An 11,446-nucleotide genomic window follows, 5' to 3' on the forward strand; every position below is an offset into this window, starting at 1 on the left:
GCAAACCGCAGATCCCTGACGCCCAGACGCTGATGATGCTGCCGCCGATGGCGATGAGCTGAATTCGATTAGTATGCTCGCGTTCGCGTTGACTGCTGTCTACATATCCTCTCCGTCACTGCGTTCCTTGCACTTGCACTTTTCATGAACTTATGAAATGTTTTTTTTTTTACTAGATTCTGTAACAGTGATGACGTGGCGATGCCTTGGTTGAAACACTAGACCTTTTGGGGCCATCCGCCTAGGGTGCATAAAATGAAAAGGAACGTAAGGCACTCTTCATGTGCGAATTCTTCAAGATTCTTCACACATCAAATCAACAAATCATGCATTTTAGCATTCGGCACTTTTTCTTAATGGTAAAATGTAGTACAGACGTTGGATGACTCTTTACGTTGCCGTAGGGTCTCTACTTTCCATTATCCTCTTCCGATAGCCCGTAGGAAATGGCAGAAATCAGTTCCGGCAGTTCGATTGTTGGACGTGAAAGAATAACATTCTCGTCATTTCAATTGTGTTACTTCGCACATACTACTTTGGAACGGCGCAAGTGAAAGCATTTCCGTTCCATTCGAATGGCACTCGCTGCACTGAGTAGCTGGCCGGAGCTGTGGCAGCAAACGGCGGCTGTCTGCACTTTCTTATCGATGCACTTCGCTTCGCATGAGCGCTCCGCCGACCGCCGTTGGAGGCACGTCCATAATCTACCGAAAACAACATTGCCGAATAAAATCAAACAATTGAACACTTACACAGCACACATACAGACAGACGCACGTGTGCTGCGTGTGCATTCTATCGAGCTGTCACTCGACGGGTCTATTTTTTTCTGCTGAGTCCTGGAGTGTGTGATGTTTGGCCGGTTTTTGTGGCCTCAGCCCAGCGGCTGGAGCACTGCCAAACTTTGGCTACCGATGTCTGTTTTGTGTTTAAAATTTGTATAGTTGGTGCAACATTGCGTCGGATCCTTTGTGTCCTTTTCCAATACGCGTCTTTGTGTCCACTCCACACACTACAATCATGCAGCCAGTTCGCATCGATCGGGCAAAGTATTCCGGACTCTTCAGCGCTCGAGTTACAGCACGTTCACACAATCGCTGTCAGGCTACAAAACTTGTACTTCTCACCAAGGTAATTTGTAATTTCGAACGGCCCGGCAATAACTTGTTTAGAACGACGCCAGTTGAACACTCTCTGCCACGGCTCCGACAGCCACTGCGGATCCTGGGGCCACTGATGTCGGGCCTATCGCCCGTGGGTTCACGCGTACTGTTTACTGGGATTGCCAAAAGTGTCGAAGTCGTGTGCGTTAAGCCAAACATCTGTTGGCCAACACATTGCGCGGCTTATCGGTGACCGAGCCTTGGTCACTGATTGCCAGTAGAGTGAGTGTGATGTAAGCTGAAATTGATGATAGACGGTTGAGAATTGACGAAAGAATTTATAAACAAACTGAGATGATACACAAGGGGGTCCGTGGGACGTACGGTACGTGGTGGAAGAGTTTGCTCAGTACAGGATGGGTCCTAAAAGCTATTAAACAATTTGGAATTGAAATCGATGGACACGAAATGATTTGAAAGTCAACGCAGACTGCTTTTTATGATGTTTTACTGTTGTTGTGGCGTGGCAAATAATCATGGCGCACCTCAGGGAAGTGTTTTAAGTGAACTTAAAACTCCTTTTTATTTATTTATTCGGCGAGACCATTGACCGTTTGAATAAAACGATGCGAGCACTCTTGGGCAAGGAATATATACTGAATATAAATTATACTGCACATACGATTATTTCGCAAAACCGAATTTTTTTATTGAGTTGATGGATCGCGTTTGGTTGATTCAATATCTAGGAGTGACAATTTAACTCTCCTATTGGTAACATTACCAAGAAAAAGGCAAACGAAATATGCAATCTCATTTGGTTGGAACTAACGATCATAATGAACCTGGAGCATAATGTACCCTTACAAATCTGTCAAATCTAGACCTTTGATTGCGATGATAGTGCGCCTAATATTGAATTTTAACATGCTCACACTTTCTACTTTGTTACCAAATCCGCTGCAAAGTCTGTCAGTGAAACAAAGAATTGTACATTTGACCACGGAGTTCGTCTCTAGGCCGATCATAGGGATTATAAGGGTATGATCAAAAAAGTCCATAACACAAGAACATTTTATCCTGACATAACCAACCATCATCTTTGGCCACAGTAATTGTGATGTTGGGTTGTTATACTTGAAATAAAAATCGATGCGACATTGGTTGCCGGAACTAGGTGAAAAGTGGTCAGAACTTCAAACGGTCTATGCTAAAGGATAGTTGTACAAAAGCTTGGTGATCGAAAGTGTCGACTTTTTGAGACTGCTTTTCTTTGAAAATGCAATATTGAACAAATTTTCCTCAAAATGACAGGGACCGCTTCAACCATCATCACTGATTCCAGAGATGATTCAAAGAGATTCCGTATGTTTTCTTCTCGAATAAAATATAATTATCCAATCACAAATTTGCCAAAGATGCTTCGGGAAGTAAAATTAATCAAATTGGACTGTAAATTGAATTATGAATCTTTTTATAAGTAAACTTCACTTTTATGTAGAGAACAATATAAAGATAATATCGACGTTCGCATTAATTCGTGTGAACTAGACATTTTAGAGCTCTGTTTTGCACGTTTTATTTAATTGTATCCTTTTTGTGGTCGCACGCGCAGTACGGTGGCCAGTAGCCTTTCTGCTGCACAGTTTGGTTCATTGATTCATTAGAGCAGCGTTCGGGCATTTCATAATCATTAGCATATTTTGCTCGCCAAAGCACCGGTTCGCGGGGCCACTGTGGCCTGCGGTGACCTCCACCGTAAATTATATGATTCAGCGAACGTCAGCTAAACGGGCGTTCGGTGTGGCTTTACTGCGATCGGCGGGTTTTTGTGCTGTGATCAGAAGTTCCAGATACGCCGGGCCGGGGTCGGGGCCGTGGCCGGTACTCGGGACGGCGCAGGGATTCGGCGAGGCCACAGGGATTCGGGCGCACGAAATCGCACGATGAAGCAGAAGTAACTGCGGCACACGCTCGCGCCACGGTGGCTCACGGACTCATTGGTTATGTGATTGCGACCACCGCAGCCCCGCCACCGTTAGATGGTGTTAGAAAATTGTGGAATGTTGTGAAATTGTGCGTGGCGCGAGCAATGGAAGGCGGCAAAGGGGCAGCGCGGACAGACGGAAGGGGCACAGAAGTAGTTCCCGCAAGCCACGCTATAATAATGTGTTTATTGCTAGATAATTTGTTATTGAATTAATAAAGCAGGAATGAGGTCAGCTCACAGCTGGCACGGCATAAATTATCGGAGGAGAATGTGTCCGTTTCAACACGTTCGAAAATATGTTCGTGTTGTACTAGGGGAACCCGGTTGCCGGTGGGGCCGACACCGTTTTACACTGCAGTTTGGCAATGCTCTGGGCTGGTGGCATTTCACGGTGAGCCCCAAAAGACCGGAAGTACTATTGGTTCCCTAATCCCGATGGATGGTCCGTTCCACTTTGTGCACATTCCGTCACACTGCTCGGTACAGATTCTAATTATTTTAATACATTACCATCAGGAATTTTCTAGTTCATTTGGCCGGTTGATGAATCATTCGATCGTCGAGCGAGACAAAAGGACATGTTATGCTGTGTTACCGTAAAAATGGGCGGAAATATTCCAATGAATGGTCGGTCCACCTAAAAGGCAGGTCCAATCAATTAAAAAAGGTCGAAATGGCAATTCCAAAAATAACACTTCCATCGGGACCGAACTATCTTGGTTTATTTAAATATTTATTTTAAAGTTGTTATTTGCAATTATCAGGATCAGCTTTCTTTTTTCCCGGTTTGTTTCACCAATTTAAAGCTTTTCCTTGCTCTTTCCTTTCTACTTTTATTCACCCAAGGGTCATGTTCTTTCATCATCTTATCATCGTTATTTTATGCTATCGTTACGTCGATCGTCACTCACCGCACTGGGGCGTTGAAGTGCTAAAATCCACTCGCAAAGTAGTGTACTTCCCACCCATCCAGTGGTTGTATCGTAAACTTTTTTATCGATCCAGCTTCGGCACTTGGGCCGAAGTGCAGCAATTGGCTCCGCCGCTGCACTGCGTCATAAAGGCGACTTGTTCAGGCGACATTTTACAATGCAAATAAAGCTCAACATGTTTCTCCAGGCGGCTGCCTGCGTGGCAGTCAATCCCGCGCTCTCGTCCTGCCTCGGCACTCAAAAATACGATGCACTTTTCTTCGCCCACCCGAGTGGCTCCGGTTCCGGTTCCTCACACCTACGCTGCCCGGAAACGGAAATAAAAGGCCCGCACCACTCGTGCCAAACAATAGAAAACGTATAAATGCCTTCAATTGAATTCCGTTTTCCAATTGACATAGTTTTGGGCGTGGGGCAGGCAGGCAGGCAAGTCGCCACGCGGGTTCTTCAAGCGCGTGGCACTGAACCGTCTTCCCCTGTGTTTTCCTGGCCCGTCGCCAGACGATGCAGGAGTACTGTCCTGTGGCTTCCACGGCTGCTGCCGCTACTGCCGTTGCCAGGGTGTGCGTGTTCGCGCCAAGTTTCGCAATAACCAGCCGGGTTTCGGGCAAACCAGCAGAAGCACGGCCAGCTAGCCACGAAGCCGGACGCATAAATTATGCTGAAATAACTTTTAGTATCTATGGCACATAAATCATCACATTCGTATGAATAATATAAAATCATGACGCTGAAAATAACAATTTCTCGCCGTCTCGCCGAATTCCACGGTGTTCCATTCCACCAGAAGGCGGCGAGAATCGGATTGTGAAGGGTGGCCGTTTGCAGTTTTGGCCACTGACTGGCTACCGAGGTACTATGGGACTTTTGTAAAATTTATAATAATAACATCCGTGGAGAAAGTAGCAAACTGGCCACAATTGGTAAACTTCAGTGCTGAAGTAGATCTCATTTGAAAACAATTTATTACTGGGCTTTGTATTGAAGGTTAATTTATTCCATTCATTAATGTTAATAGTTTACTTTAATGTTTTAATTGAAATTGCTGCAGAATTGGTGGTGCTGTCTATCCCATAGTGCCTGCGAGGCCCTTCTTGTGCACGAGTGCATCCTGTGGAAGTGCAACCATTAACCAGCAGCCAGTCCTCTGCGTAGCCATTGCGAGGCTCGTTGTCGGTGTGCTTTGGTCGTCATCGAGTAACGTCGTGAGGCTGAAATCTCGGAATTGGAAAGCGAACGTTCAGACAGACGCTGCTTTATCTTCGGGACGGTTCGCATTACCTAGCAGCTGTCTGGAGAGGCATCGCTCAGTCGAGTAAGGAGCGTCAGCTTTCGTTGTGTGATTTTATTAACAGCTTTTGAGAAGATATTTTCCATGGCCGTCAAATGTTTACGATTCATCTGAAGTCCCTTGTCTAAGTCCCACCGCCCTTGGTCGGGTGCTTATCACTGCCCAGTGTGAAACTCCAGTGTTTGTCGAATGGGCAAACCGCAGACCCCACATTTTGGTTATCTTGGGGCGCCATCTAGTCATCGAAGATGGTCGCTGGCTAGCACAATCGTTGAAACTTTCAGATCGCTCAGAGAGCGGAGAGAGAATACGCAAAGACAGTCCGACGCCAGGACTCGTGTGCGATAGAATGTCGCCCGGTCGTCATTGTAAACCAGAGCCATCGAATCGGCCACGACGATTGAAAGAACGTTGAGCGAACAATGCGTTGTGTGCGTCTTGATGCATGGCCGTTCCAGAATGCCAACCGGTACCGTACACCTTTGTCCTACGATGCAAAATCGTCGCCACACATGCATCGCACGACAAATAGTTGCGGCTTCCAAGATGCACCGAGCGCTGCACGTCCGGAATGCACGGCCGGCAATGCGCATTGAGCGGGAACGAGCGCAAATACCACGTCCCGGCGGTCCCATCGTGGCCACGGAGGCTGATGATTTATTCCAATGATTTCATTGTAATGGCCGGCGCTCGACGCTCGACCGTGGAAAGGACATTTCTGGTGGCCAAGATTGCATAACTCGGGCCCAGTGCCCAGTGCTCGAAGCGACGGATTCAAGTGGATCATTTTAATCACTCCAGCCGTTTACCGTGGCCAATAGATTATCGTTTATTGCAGACGTGTTGCTTAGGAATGCTTTGAATCTACGTTCGCCCTTGGCAATTTAAGATACTCAATCACCACAGCCCTTAAGACTGCGTAGCGGATGACTCTCTGGATTTTTCCAAACCTCTGGGTCAAGTCGAGAAGAAAAGCGCGAGTAGCGTTTTCCCAAATATTTTCCCTGAAGCTTCCGACGGAAACTGATTTTCTTCCGTCCTTCCTTCCTTCCCGATTTCTTTACAATTCCAACGGAAATATATACAGTAAGTTCTTATGAAAGCTTTTGCGGTTTTAAGAGAAAATGTTTGGAAATAAATACAGGCCGAGTTAATAGTTGTTGCGAAAGATCATTTTGAAAATTTAGCACAACCACTTATGACCCAACACAACATTGTTAGCAACGCCAGCGTTCCATGCATAGTATTTTCATTCGTTGTTTCCGTCTGACCTCCTGATTGACCTGTGTTTGTTCAGCGAATGCTTTGACGAATAAATACGGTATTAGTAAATAGCAAATGACCAACAAAACTATAATCCTATTCTGTTTGTTGAACTAACTCTGCCACCACACAGGCAAAGAACCCCCTAATGTCGAACCCTTCGAGTGTTGTCGTAGTCCCACCCAATATTGATTGCCCATAATCCTGCTAACCGGTGATCCCACTCCCACTACGATCCACTACGACCCAACGGAAACAACCAATTCGATCCGGTCCGGTCCAATCCGGTCCGGTCCCGAGCTGTTTAATGTTTAATCAATAGCTAATTAATTATTCAACCAAAGAATATAAATCTCATTTTAATACTTAATCAGCCGTTGAAGTATCCGTCACCCGTTAAACCCGTCCTCCGCCAGGTCGGGACCAGACCCTTCCGTTAGGCGGCGCCCAGCGGCTGTTGTCAGCGATAATGGTATCGATGATGGGCGCGCTCCCTGCTGTCGCACACGGGTCGCACCTCTGCGCCATCTGGCCAGTAATTATTATCCCTAGGAAGCAGATGCCCCCGGGCAGCGAAGGAGTCCTTGGGCGAACGTAACTAGTGGATTGGAAACTTCTTCTCTCGGAATCACCGTTCACATTTCACAGATTAGACCATTATTGGAACGAATAACCGAAGTGACCAAAAAGCTGCCTGTTTGGAAGAAAGTGTAAATTTTTAAGGTGCTATAAAATCGGTTCCCTCCACCATTGTCGTAGGGCACCGAACGGGGATGTGGCTGGTGAGCGAACGGCTTCGGAACGCTGTTTGATTAGGATGATTAATTACGCACCACGGGAACTCGGCATGCACCTGCACCGCGCCCACAGTCTGGGTGAGGCGCGAGGTGATTAATTATAAAAGTTATATTACCCGGTTCATTTGATGATGTAGAAGATACCGGAAGGTGCTTCCGATTATGGCGTACCCTTTCGCTTTGCAAGGCATCGGTTAAGGTGTTTCTTTCTCCGGCCGGAATTCGCGACTCCCTGCGGGTCCGCGCTCAGTGTGTTTTATTTCTCTTTAAATTCCGCTACCCGCTTGTTGGCAGAACCGTTCAGTAACGTAGCCGTAGGACCGTTGATGGGCAAAGATAATGATAATGAAGGCAAAGGAACGGCAAAAATATTGCTTCCTTCGAGGGCGCGCGCTTTCTCGAGGAACATTATTGCGCGTTTTATGAGCGGACCCCGCGAGCCCGAGGGTTTACGATGGGGCGATGGCTCATCGGGTACTTGGCGCTCCGAAATGGCACTTTAACCCGCGAAGTGCAATGCTTCGTGTGTTTTACGAGGGTAAAAGTGACTGTCTAGCGATAAATTACGTGCAGTTACTAATTTCTCGGTTTTAGGGGGTTAATTTTGTGCAATCTTTGGAGGGAATGGAAAAACGCTAAACCCATTTAGCAAAAGCAAGTTTGGCAGCTAACAACGGTAGTCTTCACTTCATCAGAAATGATCTATGGTCAGCTTTAGGATTGAAATCTCTGGACAAACCACAAGAGATCACGCGAAGCAAGTGCTGGGATTTTATTATTCTTATTGCATGCCCGAGGCATTTCGAGTCTGGGAATGATCGCACCAGATATTCAAGTAAACTAATGGTGTATTATGAACTCTATCCATTACATTGGACAAGATACTCGAATTCTGTTATGCCACACTTATCTCAACTGCCGAAGAACAAGAAAAGATCAATTTAGGAAAAAAAATTGTATTCCTTACAACGATTTTCGGTTGGGTATCGAAAAAGAGCTGTATTCCGCTAACGATTAAATCTCCATAATCGTATGACAAAGTTAGTTACAATAACTGATGAAGCTGAACATTTTCGGATGTTTGAAAACTTATCTAAGTAACTGAAAAGAAACAGTTTTTTGATAGCTCAAGCCAATACAAAGATTTACTTGTGTTGGTTGTACTGAAAATCCAAACTGAATCATCGTAAATTTGAGTACTCCTTAAAAGGCTTTTGCATTTTGCATGTAAGTGTCCTTTCCTTCTTTTCTAACTTAATTGATTACGGAACTACAGCGGCCGGCCTTTCTTTAATAAATTCTTAAGGATGTAAGGAGCTCAGCTACATAAATTATGTTTTGGAAAAACAATTACTGACACCCGAGATGAAACTCCTCTCGCATTTGTACGGCAACGTTTTTCTGCCGCCCTCGTTAACATTATTGACCCGAGGCCAGCGAAGGCCCGAGCCGACCCCGTCGGCTCTAACACATCACAGCTGGGAGATAAAATTCATTGTGCCAACAACAACAACAGCAACAGCAACAACAAAAAACCACTCTACGTCACTGGCACGCCAAACCGTTCACACCTTCGAGCGGGTGGGGCCGTAGGGTGGCATACGAGAGAAGATTTATGACTTCTAGCTAATGGGCTCGGCCAGGCTTGATAATGTGCGAACCAAGAAAGGCTTTACGATGTCCGGCCCTGGTGGCCGAAACTGACAGCAGCATCCGAAGAACGCTCCTATCGCTGCGGCTAATTAAACGTAAAAACACGACCGCCATTTTTGTATGCTTTCTCACGAATGTGGAAATGCTGCAGTTTACAGGCTTGTTAGAAAATATTTTGATTAGTGTATTCGAGCTGAGCATGACCAAAAAATAGTTTAATCATTATTAAATAAATAACCGAAAGGCTAATAAAAGATGAATGATCGTTTGACTGCAAAAAAAACATTTCCATTCTGGAATCAGTTATTGACAGTAGAGATAAAATTCAACCACAACCATAGAAGAACTGAGCCCGGCTGACCGCTATCAAATCGAAAGCAATGGAAATGGAGTATTATTTCAAGCATCATACAATAGTAAGGCCATTTAGTGGAAATCATAAAATAACGTCATACGTTTGGCCATTAATCATTCACTCTAGTGAAGCGGTGATAATTTTTTGCTTCGCCATTTGATGTTCGATGACAAAATTTGGAAGCAAAAACGCTTTTAGGTTGCGAGAGAATTAAACAAATAAATAAACAGCCAGACCGATAGACCTATTTCATGCAGTGGCATTTTATTTGCCTAGCAGCATATTTGATGGTTCAATGCAAAAGAAAAACAAATTTCAAACCAAAAATTCCGTTAGAGGTTTATTACCGAAAATTGTTTGGCCCAATGTTATAATCGATTGAAAAATTAATCCAACAGTGAAATTGCGCAGAGTCATACGGGAACGAAATGCCATCGATCGAAACTGCATTTTGTTTTTCGGACAAGCGTAAATAGAAAAATTCACGCTTCGTTGTCACGATCAAAAACATTCCCAAACCCACTCACACATTCGGCGCATTGCGAGGGCGAAAATTGGCCGATGCTTCGGATTTTTATGTTTCGCAGCCCGGAGCTACCGAATCGATCAGCGGACAAAGTTAAAAAATCATTCAACAGTCGCACGGTCATTGATTGGAAATACATTTCCCCCGACATGGCTTTTTACCGTAAAATCACATTCGAGTCAAAATCCAGGCACACGAAAGGCAAATCTATGAGCTTCCGGTGATGCGCGAAATGACAAAAAAGGCTACGAAAATGTGTTAACTCGCGATCCGTCCGCGCCACATGATTGGGGGCAACACTCTTCGCGTTGCAGTGGCGCAGCATTTATGAGTGTTGTAGTTTGGGGCAAATAAAAACATTAATTAAACAACGACGCCCAGGCCCCCATCATTGTTCGTTCCAAAGCACAATGAGCCCGAGCCATTTACGGGGTCTCTCTCAGCGTCGCGTTGCGAAAACTTAATTTATCGCTCGCACGGAAGAAGTCCTTCGCAAACTTGCGCGATGCAAAATGCAGGATTTCGTAGCGGGACGAGCCAACAAAAACTCCCTTCGGTGTCGCTCATTACTGTTCGCTCTCCTTCGGGAGTTGCCAGGCGAGTCGAGTTGTTTGCTGCATTTCGAGCAAACACCACGAAAAATGCTAATTAAATGTAGCTGGCCTCCGCTGGCGTTCGATCGGTCCGGGTTAGAAGACCTAGCGGCAAAAAAACCCGGGCCGGAAAGCATCACCAAGTGTCGTGGGCGGGCCACCGGCCAATTCCCGGGGACCGGCCTGCGACACGCTGCTTGAAAGTTTATGGTTTGCGTGTAGTCCGTGGCTCTGGTTTGTGTGTTTGAGCAGAACTTCACCTCGGGGGTCTCGCAGGGAGTCGGCCGGTCCGGTGCATGCCGACAGGCCGTAACGCCCGTTTTGCGTATGCGCTTCCTTTTGGAGCGCACAAAAAACGCGCCCCAGAAATGGTTCCGCTAAAGTTTAGTTTCGAGCGCTGCGGTTTTTGTTATGCTTCCACTTCAGAACTTTCGGAAGCATCATGTTTCAAAGGCAAAGTAAAAAAAACATGGTTGAAGAAGAATTTTTGGTTTCGGAACTCTAGTTCTAGCTCCAACATAAGCGTTGATCGGAATAGGGGCTTCACTGAGTGAGATCACGGAGTTCCTGATTATCTTGTGACGGGGTTAAATAATTTGTTTCTTTTTCCGGTCAGTTGCAAAGTTGTTTAGTTTCAATTCATACTTCCGCATACACTCTAAGGGGAATCAGGGTTCTGCTCTTCGTCCCACCAATATATTTTGGTTGTGGCTGTGAAGATCAAAGTTAAGTTATTTACGTTGCCACGAAAAAAGGAATAAGGAACACTTATTTCTTATTTGAAATAAATCAATTTTATTTGCCGATCTCATCTGGACACCCTGGCAGATCAGCTCTCAGAGAAGGTCGCTTATCGCACTAATCAGCGATCAGTATCTGGCTACTAATCTCGACGGGGAAGAAAGGAGGACAGCCTGATCTCTTTCTAATCAGGAGAAGTTGG

The sequence above is a fragment of the Anopheles cruzii genome, chromosome 2 (genome assembly GCF_943734635.1).
Source record: "Anopheles cruzii chromosome 2, idAnoCruzAS_RS32_06, whole genome shotgun sequence".
In the NCBI taxonomy this organism is placed as follows: Eukaryota; Metazoa; Arthropoda; class Insecta; order Diptera; family Culicidae; genus Anopheles; species Anopheles cruzii.